A 25,729-nucleotide genomic window follows, 5' to 3' on the forward strand; every position below is an offset into this window, starting at 1 on the left:
ATAACTTTCCTAGGTTCATAGAGTTATTAGTGACTGGTCTCTTGAGCTAACATATCTTGACTTTCAGAGAAACTTATTTCTGTATCTTCATGTGTTTCTTCTTTATCTAAAATAGTACACAGGTAGAATTACCACAGGAACAGATGGCATTCTGAAGTTACAAAGTAGAGGAAGGTATTAAAAAGGGGATGATTTCTAATTCTGTGAAAAATGCTTATGGTATTTTGATAAGGATTGTATTGAATCTGTAGATTGCTTTGAGTAGTATGGAAATTTTAACAATACTCGTTCTCTCAACCCATGAGCATGGAATATCTTTCTATTTGTATCATCTTCAGTTTCTTTCATAAATGTTTTATAGTTTTCAGAGTATAGGTCGTTTACCTCTTTAGCTAGGTTTATCCTACATATTTTATCTTTCTCGGTATAATTGTAAATGGGATTGTTTTCTTAGTTTCTCTTTCTGTTACTTCACTATTAGGGTATAGAAAAGCAACAGACTCTGTACACTTATTTTGTATTTTGTGACTTTACTGAATTCATTTATCAGTTCTAGTAGTTTTTTTGATGGAGTCTTTAAGGTTTCCTATAGATAGTATCATGTCATCTGCAAATAGTGAAAATCTTACTTCTTCTTTACCAATTTTGATACTTTTTATTTCTTTTTCTTATATAATTGCTGTGGCTAGGACTTCAAGTACTATTTTGAATAACAGTGGTGAGAGTGGACATCTTTGTCTTGTTCCAGATCTTACAAAGAAAGCTTCCAGTTTTTTGCCATTAAGTATGTTCACTCTGTTTCATATATGTTCTTTATTATGTTGAGATATGTTCCCTCTCAACCCATTTTGTTGTGAGTTTTTATCATGAAAGGATGTTGTACTTTGTCAAATGCTTTTTCTGCAACTATTGAAATAATCACACTTTTTTTTAATCCTTTCTCTGGTTAATGTGATGTATCACATCAGTTGATTTGCAAATGTTGAGTCACCTTTACACCCCTGGAATAAACCCCACTTGATCATGCTGAATAATTTTTTAAATGTATTGTGGATTCAGTTTGCTAATACTTTGTTGAGGATTTTTGCATCTATGTTCATCAGAGATACTGGCTTATAGTTCCCTTTTCTTGTGGTGTCTTTATCTGGTTTCATTATTGGGGTAATACTGGCTTTTTAATCTATCTTTCCTCTTTTATTTTTTTTTGGAATAGTTTGAGAATAGATATTTACTCTTCTTCAAATGTTTGGTAGAATCCAAGCTGGTATAGCCACTGTGGAGAACAGCATGGAGGTTCCTCAAAAAATTAAAAATAGAATTATCATTCGATCCAATAATTCCACTACTGGGTGTTTACCCAAAGAAAATGAAAGCACTATTTCGAAAATAAATTTGTACTCTTATGTTTATTGCAGCATTATTTATAATAGCCGATATATGGAAGCAATCCGAATATTTGTCCTTAGGAAGGAAGAGAGAAAATAGAGATAATGGAATATTATTCAGCCACACAAAAAAAGAATGAAATATTGCCATTTGCAACAATATGGATAAATCTAGAGAATATAATGCTAAGTGAAATAATCCAGTCAGAGAAAGACAAGTACCATATGTTTCGATCATATGCAGAATTTAAGAAACAAACTCTCTCACCCTCTCTCTGTCTCAAATAAATAAAATCTTTAAAAACAAAACAAAGGAAGAAAAAGACCAAAAATATACTCTTTAATATAGAAAACAAACTGGTAGTTGCAAGAGGGGAGGTGAATGGCAGGGGGAATGGCTGAAATAGTGAAGGAGATAAAGAGTACACTTATCATGATGAACACTGAATACTATTGAGTTGTTGAATCATTATATTTATACCTGAAAATAATATAACACTGAGTGTTAATTATACTTGAATAAAATCTTTTTAATAATTTAAAAAATAAAAGAGGATCATTTACCACATTGTGAGTGGGATATTGGTGACCACAGGGAATAGCATGGTGCCCAGGGAGAGTTATCACAGAACTGTTACCAACACTGAAAGTCAGAAAAGGGAGTCTTGTAAATGGGGCCACATCGATAGGAGTTAACTTTAACAGAAAATATCACCAATTCACTCTCTTCAAAGTGGAAGCTCAAAATACTAATTACATTTTCCTTCTTCCTTTGCATCTTTGTCAGGCGATTGAATCCAGCTGGAAATCAGGGGCAAGGGATCCTGTTAACTGTAATCTACAAGGATCAGTTTCCTGAGTAAAGAGCAGAGAAAGGTGAAAGACAGACATGGAAAGGACGATTTCCAGTATCATAGCTTATTTTCCAATAGCAACACTTCACTTACTCAAATATCTTAGGGGACTTCTAGCTCTTGATTGCTTCAACATCCTAGTTACTGGCACTCCTTTGGGCTCTTGGGTAGTATGCTGACATTCACTTATTCCTCTCTCATTCTTCATGATTTCAAGGAATCAGCCTCTCACATAAGATACTGATTACTTGCATCTGACATACCTCTCATTACTTGCAAGTGGTGGATAAACATCCACTTGGTAAACTGTACCAGTGTTTCCATGAGATTCTCCCATCCTAGTACCTATGCCTTGGGTCTTTCAGGATATGAAATAATAGCTTATAGTCCTTTAAGTTTATTCAACAAAGGAAGCTTGTATAGTGTCATAACATGCCACACTATCAGCTCCCCCAAGCAAAGCACATGATATTTGATACTTTTAAGCAAGCCCAGTCTTGACATAGTATGATGTTCATCCTGAATTCCTTTAAGTGTTCCAGAGGATACCTGGCAAAAATAGAAATTCTTCATCAGTAGTGCTTCCTGATACAAAAGGATGTAAATGCCAAAGGGGCACAAGGAAACTACTATTTACCTCTGAATATTCTATGGTGAAGAGAAGTCATGCCAATGTAAATGTACAATTTATGCTTTGGTAATACTCTTGGGTTGGATTATGCCAATAGCATATAGAATTAGGATAAATCTCCACATTATAATAAAGTACTTTTACAAAAAGGTATTAGAACTTTCTACAGGCAAACTGCCTTGATTTATAACTCCTGCTCGAAGAAACGATTCCCAGATGGCTATTGTCTGTAAGCATAGTATTTGCTTCCATTTCCACAGTTATGTTTGCTTTCTCTTCCCACATCTGTGTTAATCTCAGGACCCAGCTGTTGACAGTTCTATTGATTTATCACATCAGAGTCTAACTAGAAACTTACTATTATTTTCCTCATGGGCTTGCCAGTCTAAACACATGACCTTTTTCCTACTATAATGCCATTTAGAAAAGATTAGATTGCTTGGTTTTGAAAGCTGCTTGCAAAAACAATATTAAATAGATTAGAAGTCCATTAATGCCATGACCATTATTTTTTAGCTCACGCAAGCTCTGTGATGGTGATTGCCCTCACTTTATATATGCATAAATATTATATAATATAAATTTAACTATATATTAAAATAGTTGGAAACAAATATAATGAGGCAAACATGTTTAATCTTTATGTTTGCATATAGTTGAATAAATATCACTTAACAAGTATGTTTTCTCACCTTACGTTGCTTATATTTTAGCAGAGTACATTATAATCACTTTTTCTTTGATCATTCTAAATTTGGCAAGATAGGACTAAAAGATAAGTAAAAATTTTTATTTTTTTCCTAAAATCAATTCATAGACCTTTTTCTTTCTAAGATGTAATTCACATGAAACTGCTACTTTAGAATTTCAGGGTACCTACTTTCTCATATGTAAACTTGTGTGGTGATAATGCTATATGCCGTTCTTTTTTTTTTCTAAGATTTTATTTATGTATTCATGAGAGACACAGAAGAGAGGCAGAGAGATAGGCAGAGGGAGAAGCAGGTCCCTGAGGGGAACCTGATGTGGGACTCCATCCTAGGACCCCGGGATCACAACCTGAGCCAAAGGCAGACGTCTGTTCAACCACTGAGCCACCAATGTACCCCTCTACATGCCATTCTAATAAGAGACATACCACGCCTTGCCAACCTTGTCAACCTTACTCTGTAAAAACATATACCTTAGTATATTTAGAATTTCTACTCTTTTTCCTTAGTATTTGTCCATTGGTCTAAATGAGATTTTGAAATCTGCCTAATGATTATTGTTCCTCTTGCTTTTGGTTTCTTTTCTGGGAGGTGTTTGGAGGATTAAAATTTTCCACCATGAAGTCATACACCTTTAGCATGACCTTGATTTTTTTTTCTCTCTGCACTAATAAGACCCTGGGTAGCTCTTATTTAAGGAAACTGCTTTTGTCTGTTTGGCCATATTAAATTGATCATAGCTGACTATGGGTATAACCTATTGTTTCATTAATTTACATTCCGAGTACATTCAAAAGGCCTTGAGAAAAATTCTTAGTTTTTTGGGGGGTATTATGAATAAGAAGATTGCACTGTATTCTTTCCAGTCACCTGCTGGAGGCAATGACCTTGTATTTATTTTAGCAATGAAATTGGATATAACATGATCACTTACTCTGCAATAGCTATAGAATGACGAAACAGCAGTTTAAAGGTCAAATACTAAAGGACCTAGTAAAAACAAACTATTGATTCTGCCTTTAACTCTGACCTTGGCCTAACTTAGTACCAAATACTGATTTAAAAAATTGCTTTTCTGATAATTGCTGTGTGATTTTTCCAGATCATAATATATTACAGAAATGTTACATTAACTTGGTCAGAAAAGTTATTAGTGGTAATTTGTTCAATACTAAATTATGAGTAGCTACTGAATACCTCAGGCCATCCATCAAAAACAGTCAATTCACTAATATTTATTGCCTGACACTGCACTAAGAGAAAACCACATTGGATGTTCTCATTACCTACTGAGTTTTGGGCCCTTCTCAATGTTAACCTGTTCAGGGTTGTTGGCAAAGCACACTCAAACTTTATTATATTTAAATGTGTTCTCTGTTACTTGGTCCATACATGGGGAATGATTCTGGGAAGCCCAAGAAATCCTAAAATTTGGCAACCCAGGATTTTGCACTGCCATCATCATTTTTATAGGAGTTAAGGGTGGTGAGGAATAGTAAAAAAAAAAGGATGACTCAGTGTCCCCTACTCATGAGGGATTCATTACTTATTCTAATGTGGAGAAACCTCTACCACTTTTATTCTCTATCCTAAAGAGAACGTTGAAATATATTGAGAATAATCATATTTGATTGATTATATTTGGGAAAGCAAAAGTAGTATTTTTCATTGTTTTATTTCCATAGGCACAAGAATCATGGGAAGCTAAATAAGAATACCATATAAATAATACTGCACATTTTATATATGTTCCACAAGGGCTTGCCTCCCAACACCTCTAAGAACTGTTTTCATTAGGCTAGTCTCATTCCCTTCCACATGTGATAATGGACCACATTTGTAACCTCCAATGTCAATGTTGGATCATTCTCATCTAAGGGAACCAAAGCAACTTCTGTTAGGTCATTGTCCGTTGATGTATATTGGGTATGTGTTCCATCTTTGCCTGATGAAAATATGTAAATGATATTTGCATTATTAAAGTGGTGTTTCAAAAAATAAAAACAAAAAAAGTGGTGTTTCAAATTTAACTCTCAGCACTTTGAGTCCAGAAAAGCATAAGTATATCATTGTGAAAGGACATTTGCCTTCCTCCCAAAAGAAAACAAGTGAGGAGAGAACCATATGAAAAGCCATATGAAAGCATGTCTGAAAATTAGCAGGGAGGCTAATCCCCTGAGAAGGCACTCATGAAGGAAAGCATACCTAATAAATTTGAAATATTTTATATTATTTCAATTTTAAAAATCATTATTTAAATACATGTTGAGTTATTTATGCCATCTGCGATACAGATATCAATGAGAGAAGAGTTGATCAAACTGGTAAGGTCATCTGTTCAATTTTATTAGAATTAAAGTTCATACTTCACAGTGGAAATACCCTGAACCTTAATGAGAGATCCTGGTTTCCTTTGTAGTTCAAGTGAAGGTACTGCCTTTTCTACTTTCAACACAATTCAAGGTAGCTATGTCAACATTAGAGAACAGACTGATAGTAGAATATTGTTATTCTCAGTTAAATATTTTTCTTAGATTCCATTAATATCAGTCATTACTGGATGCTTGTGATACAAAGATGGTTAGGATATGGTCCCTGTTTTTAGGGATCTTTGGTTATACTGCTGAAGGCAAACAAGTAAACGGATGATGCAATGCAATCACATGATAAATGGAAGCATTAGGTACTGGGGGCTACAGAGATGAGAAGCTGAACTCAGCTGGAAGGGCTGACTTGGAGAGATGAAGGTAGATATTTGAGAATGTTACAAAGTGATCTGCATCTTGGAAGACTAGCTGAAGTGGCCAGGCAGAGAGGCAAGAGGTCAGAATGCATATTGAGTAAGAGAAAAGCTACCTATGTAAAGGCACGGAGGAGAATGAATTGTCCTGTTTGGGGAACTACAAGTGATTCCAAGTGGCAAGAGCAGTCTGGGTCTTCATATAGGAGTTAGGAAAGTTAAGGAGTGTTGCTGAAGGCCAGGGAGGGACTGCATGGTGACCAGCTTGTTATGATTCCCTTAGTAGGTTTGACTTAACTCTTGAGACTATAAGGAAACTAAGCAAGGAAGTGACTAGATTGGACTTGTTGCTGGCTCTTCCAAAGAACAAACTGGAAAGGATTAAAGTAGAGAAGGTAAATTGTAATTTGTAGGAATCCAGACAAGAAAAATGTGGAAAATTGTTTCCCATTGGAATAAAGAAAAGGAGCTCTAGTGCTCACTTTGGGAGAACACAGAGTAAAATTGGAACTCTACAGAGATTAGCGTGGTTCCTGCACAAGGATGACATGCAAATGTGTGAAGTATTCCTTATATTTTTGTAACTGTGTGGGCTAGTGGATGGTAACTAAACTTTTTGTGGTGATCATTTTGCAATATATATATATAATATATATTTTATAAAAATATAAAATATATATTATATATATAATCATTGTGTTTTACATCTTAAATTAATACAATGTTATATGTCAATTATATCTCAATAAAACTGGCAGAAAAAGGAGCTCTGTCTATCTATTCAAAAGAGAAAGAAACAATGAAAATAAACCCCATACAGCTTTAGAAATGAAAGAGCAGAATCAAAGTCCAACAATGATGAAAGAACAGAAGGGTTAGTTCCATATTAACTACTGTTTATAAGATGATTAGAGCTTACAGTATGATATTATTGAGTTATAGCATATTTTTGATCACAGAAGTATAAGTTGGTTTTAAAAAAACCTTAGAAGGGAAACAACTGACCTCAGAGTAATTAAGGGCCACAATCAAGGAAGAAGTGCACTGAACATGGGCATGATTATTATGGATGCCAAGTCATTTTCCATATTGTAAACCCATGATAACAGAAATGACCAAAAGCAGGGCCACAAGTCAAGTGACACTTGTTAAAACACAAAAATCAAATTAGTGTATTTGAAAATCTGACTGGCTTTATTAAATGATTCATGAATTGGCAGCATCCCATCTACAAGTAGAGGGGAACTCTAAGGAGTTCTACAAAATGAAAGATTTTTACAGGAAGGAGGGTGGGGCAAGAAAGTTATTAGCAAAAGAAAAGGATTGTTACCAACAGGGTTGCTTTCCCTGGAAAGAAGTGGAGGGTATCTTATCAGACAGATTCCTTCCTCCTCCTTAGGGGATGAAGAGAGCCCCTGCCAGACTCAAATGGAACCCATCAGAATACTACTAACTGATTAAGACTACATTTCTGGGGGAGATTAAAACTGCAATTAAACTAGGTATTGATCCCAGATTTGAAAACCCGGCCTAAGTGACACCATTTTGGGTGTCTGTTTTTTTTTTTTTTTTTTTTTTTTTTTTTTTACCACACTGTAAGGTGTCCTGAAGGAAAGTCCTAGGCAGGGAATGAGAGCATAGATGCATGTAATTGGGGACAAAAGAAGGATTCTTTTTAATGGTTGTTATTTGCATGCATTTGTTGGTTTTGTGATAAACAAGTACTTTCCAGACTGCCAGCCTGAGAAATATTTAGGTCCCAAAGTGGAAGCAGAAACTGTTTAGATGCTCTCCTGCCTGCGTGCATGCTTTCGGTTCACCCAGTGGAGGAAAGAGAAGTAAGATTGGTAGTCAATTAAGTGATACTGAGATGGGGGGGGGGGGGCAGGGGGAGGCAGGGTTGAGAGACAATAGAGTTCATTGATATTCATTCAGGTGAGCTGGATATAGTCTGGACACATAGATTTTTGTATATCTTTTTAAAGCCAAGTAGGGAACATCCAGGTAGACAGGATTAGAGGTCAGGAGAGTGGTCTGTTTTATTTTGATGAATCGTATTTTTTTTTCAAGATTTTATTTATTTATTCATGAGAGACACTGAGAGAGAGAAGAGACATAGGCAGAGGGAGAAGCAGACTCCCCGCTGAGCAGGAAGCCCAAGGTCGGACTTGATTCCAGAATCCTGAGCCAAAGGCAGACACTCAACCACTGAGCCACCCAGGCATCCCTTGATGAATCATATTGAACTCTGTTCACCTAAATAAATGAGAGTAAACTAAATTTGTTTGGGGCTGTTTGCTTGTTTTATGTGAAGGAGCAGCATGGAAGAGTGAGACGAGATTACTAAATAACTAAATTCTTGATTGGCATGAGACCTGTCATAGTTCACTCAGTAGTAAATAAGAATATATAAAGAATGTCTCCGTCTAGGGCATGGCATCAGAACTGGTGTGATGCCTTCAGCTTTTATTTTGATGGGATAGCAATGGTCAGTTGGTATTCAAGCTTTGTTTTCTTGAACAAATGGTGCATTTTATTAACATTCAGAATACCACCAGGTTCAGCCGTTTCTCTTAAATTTTGAAGAAAATGTATTGGACTTTGAATACTTTAATCCCTTTCAGTTTAGCTTTAATCCCTTGTATTCTGAATTCATATTTTTGGTCACTTAGCTTCCTGAAAGAGATAACTTTCCAAGAATCTATTATTAAGATATTTTCCAGGGGTAGATTATTGCCTTTGAAAATGCCTTAGTACACTATCAAATTTGTCTTTTAAAATGTCTTAGTGTGTTGTAAAATAATATTTTATCCCTGTATAGGTAATGCCATCAATATCACTACTTTAATTCAATTTTCCTGCCCCTTCTTATTCTTGTGATTATATTACCATTCTAAATGCTAAACATTCTTCTTCTTTTTTTTTTTTCCATCTCTAAACTTTCCCTACCTAAACTTTGTTAAAATGCTCACCCCTTTTACCTATGAAATTTGCTTGGTGTAGCTTACAAATTGTGGAGAAAATACATAACAAGAATCAAATATGAGTATCTTCAAATTGCATGTATAATTAGTATTCTCAGGCAACCATGCCATTATCAATATATAGTACTAATAATAACAGTGATACTGTCATTTATGTTTTAATGGCACCTGCTGGCTTACAAAGAATGTCAATATATTTTATCTTTTCTAATAAAGCTGCCCTTTACTTCAATAGTGTTAATTTCAAGTAAATTTGTAGAAATACCTAAAAAGGAAAAGATTTTCTTTTTTTTCTTCCTTCCTTGTTTTTTCTTCCTGACTTACTATAATGTATCCCTACCCACTTGCTTGGATTCCACCTTCATCATAAATAGTAAATGCTCTAGGATCTACTCTCCTGTGTGTTATTCATTTTCTATTCTAAGTTCTGTGGCCCTTTCTATTCCTCATATGAAAACCTATGTATCTGATTTTTCATTTTTTGCCAACCTTCTAGGGTGACTCCCCACTAATCAAGCATGCCACCTCACTATAACAGAATAGTGAATAAAAAGAATATTTGAATGATTCCATTTTAACCACATAATATACTTCCAATGATAGACAAAGGAAAGCATGGATATATCAAAACAATGGTAATCTGTACATATCCCATCTTACGTACATATTTACTCCCATCCTATCTTCTTTCATTTGGAAGATCCTGTCTCTGATATTTGCCTTTAATTTCATGGCATTCAAGCCTTGTCCTTCCCTAAAGAATTTATCCTGGGATGCTCTTCATTCTCTGTTCACCCCATGCTAGCCTATGCTCATGCAATTCTGGGGTTTTAGGAGTCAATCCTGAACCATAGTGGGGCCAGCCAGGGAAAGAGGATATTTGAATAATGACTTAGTAGTAATGTGCAGGCGTTTAAATTATAACCTTCCAGAAATTGTAACATTGACTTCATCAACTAAAACAGAAAGACTCAAGGTAGTTTCTAGCATCTTAGAAGATGGTATGGGGAGATTTTGAGTATGCCATTCTTTGTCTCGATTCTGATTGGAAAATAAGGTATTCTTATCCCAAACCTCATCTACAGTGTGAACAGTTATCTCACTGAAGCTTACTGCTGCTTCCATCTCCGCTGTCCGGGGAACCTAGTATCACAGTGCTACCAGGGATGGCACACACATTGTACCCCAGGGAGCCTACTAGTCTATACCTTTTCTAGGTAAGCCTGGAGTAGAAATACACATACACCCCCACACGAATACAATTTAGTTAACCTTTGTCACTAGTGCCTAAGGAAATGTGAAGATGAGAGACTATTGACTCATTGGAGCAGATTAATCATTTTAGAACTAGCTGGGGAAAATCTGCCATGAGTCATGGAAGTGATGCACAAGAGAAATCATTAAGCTTTGAATGTTTACCTCTTCTTTCTGAGCAGTCCCTCCTGACCAAGAAACGTACGCTGTTAATCCTTAAGACATTCTCTTGCATTGCCAGTAAGCCACAGTTGTTTCCTTCCACATCAGAAGTTAAGGAAGACACATATATGATGTGTCTGGATATGTTCTTTATAACCTATAAGTTTTTGGAAAATTTAGCATTTTCCTAATTGAGATATTATAGGTCAGTCCCCTACAGGAATTGCACTAAGCAATATGCTCTTCTCAAGAAACACTGATTATTATGCGTCACAACCAAAGTGGTCAGAACTAACGGAGGTGTTAGCATTAGGTAATGTTATAACCGGAAATAAGAATTCTACTGAAGTATTTAGGGATACTTCAGTTTTGCTAGCATTTACCTTTTTATTGTCATAGTTTTTTATCATGTATAAGCAGACTAAAAATTACTTTCTAAAAGTAAACTAACCCTGGTTTTCCTCTCCAAGCCGTAGGAAAATAGCTAGAATATGTTTTTGGATAGTAATATCGTGGTTAAACATGGGACAATTGTCCATATATTTTTATTCTGATTTTAAAGAATTGAAACAAGTGCATCAGAAATGGGAATTATGTCTGAATCACCATTTTTCTAGTCTTCTTATAAGCTGGTAGAATCAAAAGCTAGAAAAAGTGAAGAAAAGAGAGAAAAACCAAAAGATTGTTTTAATTTTTTTCTTTTTCTTTTTTTTTTAAAGATTTATTTATTTATTCATGAGAGACAAAGGAGAGAGGCAGAGACACAGACAGAGGGAGAAGCAGGCTCCCTTTAGGGAGCCCGATGTGGGACTCAATCCCGGGACCCCAGGATTATGCCATGAGCCAAAAGGAGAGCCACTGAGCCACCCGGGCGTTCCTCAAATTTTTTTTTTCTGTTTTATAGTTTGTTTGCTTATTGCTTAAGTCAATCTATATCTGAATACAGAGAGAGGGCTAAAACGAGATAGTCTAAGCCTTGAAGATCAATCAATTCCTGTTCTCTCTCTCTCTCTCATTTCACACACACACACACACACACACACACACACTCACACATACATACACACATAATGTGAATGGAGAATTGATTTATCAGAGACAACTGAGGGATTTAACTTTTCTAAATACTAGCATATAGTATCTTTGGTTTGATTCTATTGATCAAGAAGTTGGTTTTTGCCTCTCTTAAGTTCTATTTGGTGTTTCAATTTTCTGTGAAGTTGTACATGAGATCAGACAGTCCAGACCTTATAAAACCTGCATTTGTAGAAGGTTTAAATGGACTTAAGAAGCCAAAGCAGGAAAGTCTCTGAGAGCAGTAAGTGACACAGAAGCCTTCCACACTAAGAATGCACTGAGCACACATCATAGGGTAAGAGCTTTAAGTTGGAGTTAGGCCGCTAAAAATAACTGTAAGTGCTCAATCTTTCTGTTTTCTACACAGCCTTACACAGAGGAGGATTTCCTAGGCTTATCCTGTTAGGTTGCATAATCAATATATCAAGTTGGAGTGTTACTTATAATTTAAGGCTTTACTTGTTTATCTGCAATTTAAGGTCATGCCTTTAGAACTAAGTAACATGTACTGTTGCTGATTTGTGTTGCTACTCCTTGGCTGTAAATAAGATGAATTTTAAAAGCATCTCTTTTTTCTTTCTCTTTTGTTTTCACTTGAGAATTCAAAGCTGTGACTGCTACAAATACACACAAATCAGACTATGGTTGAAGTGGCAGGTTCTGTATTCTGCTATTGTCACATAAACTTATGCTTCCCACACTCAAACTCACTCTTCCAATTTGGAGCAGTTACTTTCATGGGTTGAATTGTGCCCCCGCCCCCCAAAAAAGATGTGTTGCAGTTTTAACACCCAAGCATCTGACCTTATTTATAAATAAGACTTCTGCAGATATAATCAAATTAATGTGAAGTCATCGGAGTGGGCCCTGTTCCAGCATGACTATTGTCCTTACAAGAAGAGAAAAACATAGTATGACAACAGAGGCAGAGATTGGAGTGATGTCGCTGCAAGCCCAGAAGTGCCTATAATTACAGCCTCCACTGGAAGTTGGAAGAATCAAAGTCCTGCTGACTTGGATATCAAAATTTTAGGTTCCAGAATAATGAAAGTATACATTTCTTTGGCTTAAGAAAAGAAAGAATCTTTCTAAATTAACATAATTTTAACTGAGATAGTTTATCTTTTAAACTTGTGATTGAAATAACTTTAGCATAGGGAAATAGTTTTCTATACAATTTAATTAGCCACTGACCTAATAAGCAGCATTTTTCTCAAATAGGTAACTTTATGGCAATGTTGGGCAATTCAGATCATAGTTGCTACCCTCATCATTTTACTCAGATAGAATGTATTAATAATTTGATTTGTACTATCACCTTTAAGACGGAGATGGTTTAACCCAAACCATGGTTGATTTTCTTCCCTCTTAGATACCCATACATGAGCAGAGTACAGGGTATCAATTGTTAAGCAATTACAGCTTAAAATGTACTATATCTGCAATGGGCAGGTCAGATATTCAATGGAGAGATACTAATTCTTATCATGAGGCCACAGGCAAGTTAATGAAGCTCTAAACTTCATCCTCCTCAATAAAATGAAGATAATAAAGGCTGTTCTAGTTTCCATAAGGTTGCTGTGATAATCACCAGGTCAAATTAGATTGTTATTGTAAGAGATCTGTATAAACCATACTCAATTTTTTTGTTGGTGGTGGTGTTTCCATTATTACCGTGACTACACAAAAGCTAATGGAAGCAATATTGCAAGCATTTAGAGAAATGAGGGCTTTTTTTGTTTTTCAATTCTTAGGCAACTAAATGAGCTCATGAGCAATTAACAATATTTTCTATACCTTTGAAATGTATTGTTTCTTGTGTGTTAGATTAAAATAGAGTTGGATAGTCCGAATACACTTATTTTGTATGTATTTAGTTAGTTGGTTATTTTAATCTTAAAATTAGGGGTATTCTGAAACTGCCCATCAAAATGATAGAGTTTCACTCAGATCCCATACACTTCCAACTTTTTATGAATCTATGGCAATAAGTCCATCTGCCATAGGAAAAAAAAATGTTTAATGGGTCAAGTCTTTCATTTTATTTCACTAGGTCCTCTTATCTCTGGTGGTCAAGCCTGGCCCAGTAAAAAATCCAGGTAGAATAAGAAAAAAACAGAGAAATCTATTTATCATACCATCATACTGCTACATGTATGTGTTAAATGTTAAGGGAAAATTCTACCCTTACTGGGCTAAGATTTCAGAATCTGTTAAAGGTGAGAGCTTACTTTTGGAATAGTGGAAAAGCTAGTTTTAACCTCAGCATCAATAACCAATTACCAAGTAAGTTTCTTGTAAACTTACACATTTCTTTTCTATATAGTTTAAAATTCTCTGTAGTTATGCTGCTCTCAGAACATCAGATTTTAATAAAATTCTTCACGATGTATATGTCTATAAAGAGATTAGAGCTGTATCCTGCAGTAGAAAGTGCTACAAACAAATTGTTAAATGAAAACACACACATGTCCACACACTATTAATAAATTTAGACCTTCATTTAGAGAACTAGGCTAGATGGAAAACACCTAAACACCATATTACGTATCAGCCTTTTATATAATGCCTCTCATTTAATCTTCATAAAAAGTACAGATTCTCGCAGCGCTTGGTGGCTGAGTGATTGAGCATCTGCCTTTGGCTTAGGTCATGATCCCCAGGTCCTGGCAGGGTCCTGGGATCGAGTCCTGCATCAGGCTCCCCACATGGAGCCTGCTTCCCCCTATGCCTATATCTCTGCCTTTCTCTCTGTGTTTCTCCTGAATAAATAAAATCTTTTAAAAAAAGTAGAGCTTCTTTATACATTACACTATCATGCAATTGACATATATGCAGATTATTTAGAAGGAAAAATCTAATGCCTTATTTTTCATATGGTAACATTTATATAAACAAAAATTCTGTATGTAATAATTTATGTTCTAATTATTTCTTAAAAGATTTATTTACTTATTTTAGAAGGGGGAGCAGGAAGGGAGGGGCAGAGGAACAAAGAGTCTCAAGCAGACTCTGCACTGAGCACAGAGCCTGACATGGGGCTGGATTGCACTGATACAGGAGAGCTTGGTTCTTGTCTCATGGAGTCAAAGAATGAATCTCACAGACAAAGGAGAGTGAGTAAAGCAATAGTTTGTTAAGTAAAGATACAGAGAAAGGTCTCAGGAGTGAGAGGGTTCCCAACAGGGTTGGGTTGCCATTTAGAGCTTTTATTGGTAGTCTTTTATTGAGAACTAACTGGGAAACTTGTGGCCTTGAGATTCTTGTGCTACTTGGTTTAAGTAAGGACTAGTGATAACATTTTTAATGGCTTCTTTGGGGTCTGGGTATTCTTTGTTGGTCACAGATAACTGTCATAAAAAGGACACCATCCCTGCCCACACCTAGGGCAGGGTGGTCTGGCTTGTTCCCTTATCTCTGGTTTACTTACACCCTGGCATTTTTGGAATCTCTGCAAGCCTGATCACATAGCCTCCCATCTCTCCTTACCTAGCCCTGCCTGTCCCTCACTCAACAGCACTCTGAGATCACAATCTGAACCAAAACTAAGTCAGAAGCTTAACCAAATGGGCCATTCAGGTGCCTCTTCTGTCCTAATTATTAACAATAACCACCCAAGGTGAAAAACTTCTTTTCTTTTTCTACTTATTTATGATAGTCACAGAGAGAGAGGCAGAGACACAGACAGAGGGAGAAGCAGGCTCCATGCACCAGTAGCCCGACGTAGGATTCGATCCCGGGTCTCCAGGATCGCGCCCCGGGCCAAAGGCAGGCGCTAAACCGCTGCGCCACCCAGGGATCCCTGAAAAACTTCCTAAGTCCTGCCTCTTTTATGTCCTAGGTTTCTGCTTTCCTTATTAAGAGCAGAAGTTTGAGCCTAGCAAAAAAGGACTGAGGTTCTTTGTTTTACTTCAATTTCACTCTAATTTTAGCAGTTTTTAACACGACCAATATGCTAAAACCTCTAATTAGCAGAGTTAAACAACTTGAGAATAGCATCAAAAGAGATGATCTGCTAATGTGAAAACCATAGGTGCAGAGTTGCTTTGCTAAAACCCATACGGTTAATTTAAAGTGCATATTAAATAATAGCACTTAGGCAATATTATATCACTACTTATTTCACTTTGGCCAGGTGTTAGTGAAACAGTCTCTTTTTAGTGGTTCAGACTGAACCTGCCTCTCTGCCTCAGGTGCATCTTCCATGCTTTGAAAAATTAAGCCTCAGGCAAGGACTTCCTTCCAGGAGACTCTTCCTATTTAGATACCAGGATAGTTGACTCCATCCAGGGCTTTGGGGATAGGAGTAAAGGAAGAGGACCCTTTGAGCATTCTTGGCCAGTAGGAAAACATTAAAGTGAAGCACGACTATATGACCCAACCATCTTTATTGACCTCAAACTCTCGAGGGGATTTTCCCTCAGAGGTTTTCTCTGATGAAAACCTGACATAATTTTTTCCTCTAAATTCCCTTAAGATGTAGTAGAGGTTCCCTTTTGCTAGTTGAGATGAAAGCATATATTTTAGAGAATTTCTGTGCTATGGTTATGTTCTTAAAATGCTTGAAAATTCTGCATTAGAATTATGAATTTTACTGATATAAATGAAATATGTTGCTATGATCTTCAGAATGGAGATGGTTTATACTGCAGTTCAGACAGACCTGTGATTGAATTTCAGCTTTGGCACTGACAAATGTGTGACTTTGAGCAAGTTTCTTAATTTTTCTAAGCTTTACATTTCTTACCTGTAAGAACAGTATCAGGTTTCAAGAATTTTATGAGGAACAATGAGTTGATATAACAGTACCTTGCAAGGAATAAAGTACTCAGTGTATGCTAATCTCCTCCAGTGTTCCTTTATATTTATGCATATATAAAAATATATTTACTGATATTTATATGTGCAAAAATATGTAAAATATATTTGCTTATATTTACTTGTACAACAATGAAAGTATTTTGCTCAAAGCACTAATTATAGAAAAATCACATTTAAAACTTGAAATATCTGATTTAGAGCCTTCCTCTAAGAAGTGGTAATCAACTCTCAGTATAAAAAATAGAGGGATCCCTGGGTGGCGCAGCGGTTTGGCGCCTGCCATTGGCCCAGGGCGTGATCCTGGTAGACCCGGGATCGAATCCCACATTGGGCTCCCGGTGCATGGAGCCTGCTTCTCCTTCTGCCTATGTGTCTGTCTGTCTGTCTCTCTCTCTCTCTCTCTCTCTGTGACTATCATAAATAAATAAAAATTAAAAAAAAATAGACCCACCAAATTAAGAAATAATTTATTGATATGTTTAATTTTAATTTAATTTAATTAATTATTTTTTTAAAGAGAGTATGAGAGTGAGGAGGAGGGGAAGAAGGTGACAGAGGTGGGGATGGAGTGGGGACAACCTTAAGCTGTGCAGAGCCCCACTTGGGGCTCAATCTCAGGACCCTGAGATCATGATTCAAGCCAAAATCAAGAGTCAGATGCTCAACTGACTAAGACACTCAGGTACCCCATGTTTAATTTTTATTTTACAATAATGCAACCAATGTTAAAAGAAATATGAGAAAAAATATCCATGATCTCAAGCATCATTAAATTTTAATTTATAAATCTACTTAATGCAGATTTTGTATTTTATCATTATTGATGTAAGAAAACATACACTTAGAATTTGAGGGATTAATTGACTAGGGAACAAGTCTAGAACTTAAAATGACCAAACATCATTCCTTTTATAAAGGCAACAGTAATCTTGTTATGCAGTAATTTTATATTTTGTTGCTTAAAACTATTTCAACTCTTCTTTAAAGCAAAAGGATTGATATCAGAGGTACAAATGTTTGTAAGCAGATCAAAACAGTACAGATAAGAAAAACAAATACATTTTTCCAATTGAAAAATATATGTAATTGTATATATTTTTTAAAGTGTTATTTCTAGAAATCATGACATTTAAATTTTTGGTAGATAATGCTATCAAGAATACAAATACGTATTTCAAGAATTCAAGAGCTTCTATCATGTGAATCAGAGGGAAATAATTCATTACTTAGTAGTACATTTTAAAAATAAAGCGCTAATGTTATGGAATTAGATTGACAAGTTATGAAATCAAAACACAATGTTGGTAGGTTCTTTTTCTTCTTGCCTGCAGGGGCATTAATGTTAACTTTCAAAGCATACCTATACTCGGGGAAAAGGCTACTATATATATTATATATAATATATATATATATATATATATTTTTTTTTTTTTTTTTAAGAAATTGTCTTTTGGGCAGCCCCAGTGGCACAGCAGTTTGGTGCTGCCTACAGCCCGGGGTGTGATCCTGGAGACCCAGGATCGAGTCCCACGTCGGGCTCCCTGCATGGAGCCTGCTTCTTCCTCTGCCTGTGTCTCTGCCTCTCTCTCTGTGTATGTCTCTATGAATAAATAAATAAGTAAATTCTTTAAAAAAAAAAGAAAAGAAATAGTCTTTCTTGCTATCTGCATTTTGACCTTATATGCAACATAACTGTCAGTCCTTTCCCTGAGTATCCTTAGGAGTTGCATGCACTGTGTCTTCCTACTGGTATTATCACTTACTATGATCTGTAGCAAAAACTCACAAATAATGTTTAACTCGACTAAAAGACCTCCTCAAAGATGTTTCTTAAATGTCTCTGTTTTAATATACAAATCCAATAATTCTAGGGGACATACTTCAAAGAATAAAAATGTTCAAATGATACTTAGAAACAATTGTAATTCTGTTTCAATCACTAATCAGTATAAAGACCACTCCCAATACCTATCCATTATTACCATACCCCCAGAACTGTGAAATTGATGGAGAACAACAGTTCATTACCCTGACTCCATTCTCTTATACACGGATAAAGTAAAATCATGGCATGTTCAAGTGATCATACACTTTTGAATTGGTGACCTATAATGCTACACTTCTTGTGACTTCAGGAAGATTATGCTCAGCTATATTTCTTAGCTTGAGAACTTCTTAATGTATCTTTCTATCTGATTGGCATTGCTGTAACTGATGTGATAAGTTTATTCAGTGATGGAAGAAGTAAACTGTAACTGATCAGAATTTGATATTTTAGCTATTGATGTATGTATTTGAGTCAAGTTTGATATTGCCAAGTTTGTTAAGATATTGCCTACTTAACATATTCATACTTGCATTTGATTTGAAATGATAAAGAAGATTCATTCAGCTATTCAATAATGGCGTGTTTTGGCCATCTAAATTATCAAAATTTTAGTTCATATGAATGATGATGGACCAGAGAAACTTTTGTTCCTGTGGCTTAGTTTGAGTTTGAATGTCCTGTTAGGAGGTCTAGGACATTCTAGAATAAACATTTCTTTTCTTTCTTTGCCATAGCCCTTAACCCTGATCCAAATTAAGTAACAACATAAACAGTGTGTCAAACAAATGCTTAGAAAATAAGTTAAGCTGGGAATATAAACCTAAAATATTTTTTGTATGAAATTTCCCAGATGGAATAATTAAATTTACTTATATATATTCCCACTAATTGGGCTCAATATGTTTTCCTCAAACAATAATTAATTTCAGTGTTGCCTCAGTGATGAATTAAATGAATGAGCACTCTTGAATAATAAAAAATTAATCTATAAGGAACAATTTGTTGATAAATCATTGACTAAAATGAAAACAAGAGAAACCCTGATTAAATCAGAGTTAACAGGTAACTTGTTTACTTTCAATAGGATTCAAGTTACATGTAAGTTGGTAATATTTGGATTATATGGTAAAGCACTTGGAGTTTATGGTCTCCATTCATGTTGTTATTATTATTGATGTAGACTAAACTTCAGTAGAGTTGTTTTTGAAAAAAAGATGAAAGGAGAACAGCTACATTAAAAAAAAAAAAAAAAAGATGTACTGGGAATGAAAATATTCCTGGACCTTCACCAAACCCTATCAGACTCAGTTTTTCTTTCTTTACATCTCCTCTTTTGCCTGTTGTTAATTTTCTACATCAAATAAGGATTGCATGTGAGAGTTGGACTGATCAGTTAGTCTTTCAGCCTTAATATTTTGCCTGAAATTATAAATATAATAGGTTTATAAAATCAAGAGCAGTGTCATGTAGTAGCTAATAGTATGGTCTATAGAACCAGATTGGGTTTGAAACAATGAATCTTCAACTTTTTAAACTTTGTAACCTTGGGCAAGTCACTATGTTCTCTGCCTCAGTGTTATCATTTATCAAGTGTTGAGAAGAATGATATGATGGTAAGACTGACTAATTTAATGTAATAATTGGTACTTTGAACACTTTAGAGCCATGCATGTTGTTATCATCATACTGTTTTCCAAGGATAACTTGAAAAATATTTTGTATTCCGATTTTAACTTATTTTCTAAGCATTTGTTTGACACACTATGTTTTTACTTATCTGTGTATTTTGTATTTTATCTCTGCAATCAATCTATCTTTCTGGCTTAAGCTTTTATAGTTGGGATTGTAGCAGTGGGTGGGGCTAGTGGGGAGGATAGGAGGAGAAAAAGAGGAGGGAGGTAAGAGTATAAAGTAATATTACTCCATTTGGGATTCTCTCAGCAGCAGCCTCCAAATCACATGGCTCCTGCCTAAATACTGACATTCTCCCATGAGGTCTGGGTGTATACACACTTCAGTATCTAAAGAGAACGATTCTGGTCTTGTAGAAGAACAGAAAAGATGCCTACACCTAATCAGTCTCCTCCGTAAAGAAGAGCCTAAATTGCATGAATTTTTCTAAATTTTCCATAACCTCCTGAATTATGAATTATTCTATTTTTGTTTTTCTTTTACCATTTTGTAAGAATCTAATATGCTACATTCTATAGACCTTCTCAAAATTATTTATTTTTGTTCTTATTTTATACTTTACAGCTTTATGCTAGTTCAGTTTTCATTTAACCTCCCTTAAACTTATAATAGCTTTTATTTAGTTATTTTAAGCTTTTATTTATTTGAGAGAGGCAGAAATAGTGAGAGAGAGCACAAGCAGGGAAGAGAGGGAGAAGCAGTCTCCGTGTTGAGCAGGGAGCCCAATGGCAGGGCTTAATCCCAGGACCCTGGGGTTATGATCTGAGCCAAAGGCAGATGCTTAACCAACTGAGCCACCCAGGCACCCCTTATGATAGCTTTTAAACTGACTTCCTTATCTAGCCATTGTTAAATCCATCCTCCATGCCAGGATTTCTCAACCTCACCAAAGGTGGCAATTTGGGCCAGATAATTCTTTGCTGGAGCTTCTCTGTGAATTGGCAGGCATTTAGCAGCTTCACTAGCCTCTATCCAGTAGAAGATAATAGCACTTACTCCGAGGGCACCTGAGTGGCTCAGTCAGTTAAGTTTTGGACTCAGTTTCAGCTCATGTCATGGTCTCAGGGTCATGAGATGGAGCCCGGAGTCAGCTCCATGCTCAGTGGAGAGTCTGCTTGAGATTCTTTCTGTCTCCCTTTACCCCTCCCCCTGCTCATGCATATGTGCTCTCTGTCTCTCTTTCTCAAATAATAAATAAATCTTTTTAAAAAGTAGCACTTCCTCCAGTTATAAAAAACAAAAGTTCAGTAATGGTCCCTCAGTGACAGAATCATCCTCAGTTGAGAATCACTGCTCGACAATTCTTCCCGTCAATCTTAAAGCACAGGTTAGATTTTATCATTTCCTGCTGAAAAATTTTGTGGCCTCCCATACTATATTGAAGAATGTTCTGACCCCTCCAGTGCTGGCCATCACTGTGTTTCCTAGTGCATTCCTTATTAAGTTTTGTATCTTCTCTATAATTTAGATTGGCTGATCTATGAGAAACTCTTCAGATAGATAGGCAGACAGGAATAATCTGTGTTTGGTGACTGTTCTCACCCATAGGTTCCCCCCAGATACCATGCCTATCCTATATCCAGCATCATGTATCCACATTTTCACTTTAAAATATAGTCTTGCTCAATTTTTTTCACATAGTAAGTCAGTCACAATCTTCATTGAAATTGAGAAAGGTCTTTGCTTTACATGCACATTAAAATAGATTATAAAGTCACTGTAATTTGAGATCATACAATAACAGCATAGAAAAATAGTCAAATGGATTCATGGAACAAAATATTGAGCTGAGAAACAAGCACCAAGCACTGTCTGTAGACAATATATAACAAAGGAGGCATTTTTATGTCACTGGGGACCAGATAGTTCGTTAGAAGTTGTATACAGGCTCAAGAAACAGCTCTTTCAGAATGAATGAAAATATGAACTTTGTTCCACATACAAAAAAAAAAAAAAATCACGGGTAAAATAAGTAAATATGTTAATATAAAAATAACATAACCTAAAAAAAATAACATAATCTCCAAAATATTTACATATGAATACTTTCAGATTTAGAGAGATCTTTTTAACCAATACAGAAATTCAGCAGCTCACAGAAAAATTGCAGATTTGTCTTCTTACATAAAATAATCAGAATATTGGAGCACCTGGGTGGCTCAGTTGGTTGAGTGTCTGACTCTTGGTTTCTACTTAGGTCATAATCTCAGGGTCCTGGGATCACCCCACAATGGGTTCTGTGCTTGGAAGTGATTCTCGAGAATTCTCTCTCTCCCTCTCCCACCACTCACATGCTCTCTCTCTCTCTCTCAAATAAATAAATAAATCTTTAAAAAATAATTAAAACATGGCAAATTATATCATTAAAAAATCAATAAGTAGAGGGTAAATTAGAAATAGATATTTAAAGCAAATAGTTAAAAAATAAAGCAAATAGTTAAAGAATTGATATCCAGTCTTCATATATGTATTACAAGTTAATAAGAAAAAAATAAGAATCTCATCAGAAATGAGAAAGTCTAATTAGTTAATAAGTATATAACAATCTTCTCAAATTTCGTGGTCAGAGAAATGTAAATGAAAGTAACAGTGGTTATTTTATCTCAATAGCATAGGTGATGAAGTGTATTTTTTTTTTATGAAGTGTATTTTTATTTATTTTTGGAGAAGTTACAGCCTCTGAAACAGTCTGGCACAAATTGAAAACTTTACTCTTTGACCCAACAAACACACTCCTGAGAATATATTTAATAGAGACAAAGGTCATATGTACAAAGTTGTTTATTACAGAATAGTCTGTAGTGGCAAAAACTGGAAAACACTAGAAGAAATGGGAGAATTAACTATAGCATAATGAATAATGGTTTATTACATATTACATATTATCTGAACACTAGATTATTTGGAGGAATTTTCCTGTGATAAAAGCTTTATGCAGAGAAGTGTATATGATATGATCCATATTTGTAGAGAGAAAGGCCAAGATCCATGTCGGTGTGTTTGTGTGTGTTTTGTGTGTGCCTAAAGAGATAAATGAAAATGGACATCAACACACATTCTTATATAAAATAGTTTGGCTATTATCTAACTGCCTTCCTTTGGTAAATTGAAACTTTCTTCTCCAGCTCCACATACTGCTTCCCCTCAAAAACAAAGAATAAACAACGCAAACAGAATTAAAGTGCAGTCTCTAATGGGCATGCCATTAGACTTTTGAATTATTCCCATTATATCTAAGTCCATCAAGTTGCCTTAACAACATGACTGTGCCCCCATATAAGGAAGATAATCTTGCATTAGATTTAACAGCACAGTCAAAATATATTTATTCATCCTTTTTTTTTTTCAACAAGTGTTTTCACCTAAAAATATTTAGTGTCTCCACTGAATCATGCAATTTAGAGTCTAATGTGATCGATGAGACATAGCTCCAACCCTAATCTATGGGTAGATGCCAGGCCCATGAGAAGATCATCATGTACCGATGGAAGTCACCATGAGAGGGGAATTGGAGTCCTGAAGGAGCCCAGAAGAGATTTAAAGCCAGTCAGAAACAAACCAAGCTTATTTTCTTTTTATTCATTCTTTGAATAGATCTTAGGAATTAAAGCCTTTGCTTATTTTGCAATGTGGTTTGTAATGAATTCATTTTTAGTATGTCAGTATATTACTGAGTTGAATTTCAGCAATTTTAATACTTCATTTTAAATAACATGTACATTCAAGCTTTTTATGGGAAATATTCCTTTGTTCATTGAATACTCCATTTCTTGTCCCTGGAATATCTACAATTTGAGAAACCTTAGGTTAATTCATGGAAATAGTTACATATTTTCGTGTATGAAAAGATGAAAACTTGTATATGGGTCCATTATAATATCTGCATAGTATAATATGCTATACAAATAATTTTCTTAAAATTGAATCTCATTTTTACACTTGTGTGTGTATATATACAAATACACATACATTTACATGCATACATGTATGAGTGGATGGATGGATAGATAAATAGGACAACATGACCTCATTTTATAAGTAACAATGAATTTCAGTTTAAGAAAATTAACTCTTGCAACCAGATGGGGCTGGTTAATTTTTGCCCACAGCCACATGCAGTTCCAAAGTTTATGAAGTTGGGCTTTTAAACTTTATCATGTCCTATTTTTAAAATCTATAAATTTTATTTTTGGAAAAGCCTTTTAAAACATGAAAAAAAAAGATCTATGTATATTCACTGTATTTTTAAATAATACTTTCTGAGAATTTAAGAATTAATTTGACAAAGGCAAGGAATGGCCTTGTGGGCATGAGATATTACCTTATAGTTGCATAGGCACCCACTTCCAGAAGGCCCCTGTGCTTGTTATGAAGCTCAGCTGCTGCTATCTTGATATTCTTAATAGTTTTATCTGTGAACTTATGTTTTGTAAGGGAGGTCCACTGAGACAGTGCAGCACGAACATGAGCAACAGTGCTGCAGGGTGGCAGCTCTGCATCCACAGGTTCAGGCCTGCAGGCACAGTAGACAACGCAGAAGGCAAGCACCTGACCTGACAGCAGGGCATGCATATGCATGCCCCAGCAATCTGAAATGCTGTGTCCCCAACGTGGCTGAGCCAGAATACCAGTGGCAACAGCAATTCCCGAAGCAGCAACCGTAACAGCACGACTGTGGGAGGTAGGAGTGACTCCCCCATGCCAGCCGAGACAGGAATCTTGGTGAAAAAACAGCAGACTATCAGTCCCAGCGTTCCTGTCCCTGCAGTATCTACACAGATATTAAATCTTCTCCCTAAATTCCAAGATAACACTTGCAGCACTCAGATGGCAAACTTTGTCAATAAATTATTACAAAATAGAGAGTTTACGTAAATATTGCAATAAGGCATGTCAGGGTGTTAGAATTTTTCACAGTTTACAACGTTCAGTTTTGGAAACTCCTGCAACATTGCAAAGCAAATTTCCACCAGCCTAGAAATACAGATTAAATTGAAAGATCATCACATTTGATGGAAAATAACACTATCTTCGTGAAACTTTAAATGAGACAATTATTAACAGAGAGGACAATTTTTAATTAAATTTCCCTTGTAATTGAAAATAACGGAATAAAATATATATGTGCAAATTATGAAACTACTTCTGGCTTCTTGCACAACCTCAGCAAGTTACAGGAAATGTCAGAGGAAATACTAAAATGTCAATGCATACATTTACATTCAACATGAAATTCAGTATACAGACAGTGTAGAGATCTTTGTTGTGATGGAATTATTCTGTATCTTGACTGTGGTGATGAACACATAAACTTGTGATAAAATTGTATAAAACTAAGTACACACACAAATGAGTACTGGTATGTTGGTAAAATATGAATGGGATCAGTGGACTGTACCTATGTCAATTTCCTGGTTGTAACATTGTACACACTTTCCTGGATGTTACCATTTGGGATGAAGGGTGCATTGGGTTCTCCATTATTTCTTATAATCTGCATGTTAATCTAGGGTTATTTTAAAAAGAAAAGTTTAATTAAAAATCACTTTCATACATGAAACTAATTTGTATTTATTAAAAAACTGTTCTAT

At 35.4% G+C, this 25,729-nt stretch overlaps 1 protein-coding gene and 1 non-coding gene across 2 annotated transcripts in view; both read left to right on the top strand.

Moving 5' to 3' along the window:
* Positions 1-25,729, top strand: part of HCN1 (hyperpolarization activated cyclic nucleotide gated potassium channel 1) — a 392,337-nt gene that overhangs the window by 249,859 nt on the left and 116,749 nt on the right. The window lies entirely within an intron of this gene.
* LOC112652091 (U6 spliceosomal RNA) lies at positions 6,795-6,898 on the top strand. The gene has a single exon (XR_003131243.1). It is a non-coding gene; the product is annotated as a U6 spliceosomal RNA (small nuclear RNA).

The sequence above is a fragment of the Canis lupus genome, chromosome 4, assembly GCF_003254725.2.
Source record: "Canis lupus dingo isolate Sandy chromosome 4, ASM325472v2, whole genome shotgun sequence".
Lineage (NCBI taxonomy): Eukaryota > Metazoa > Chordata > Mammalia > Carnivora > Canidae > Canis > Canis lupus.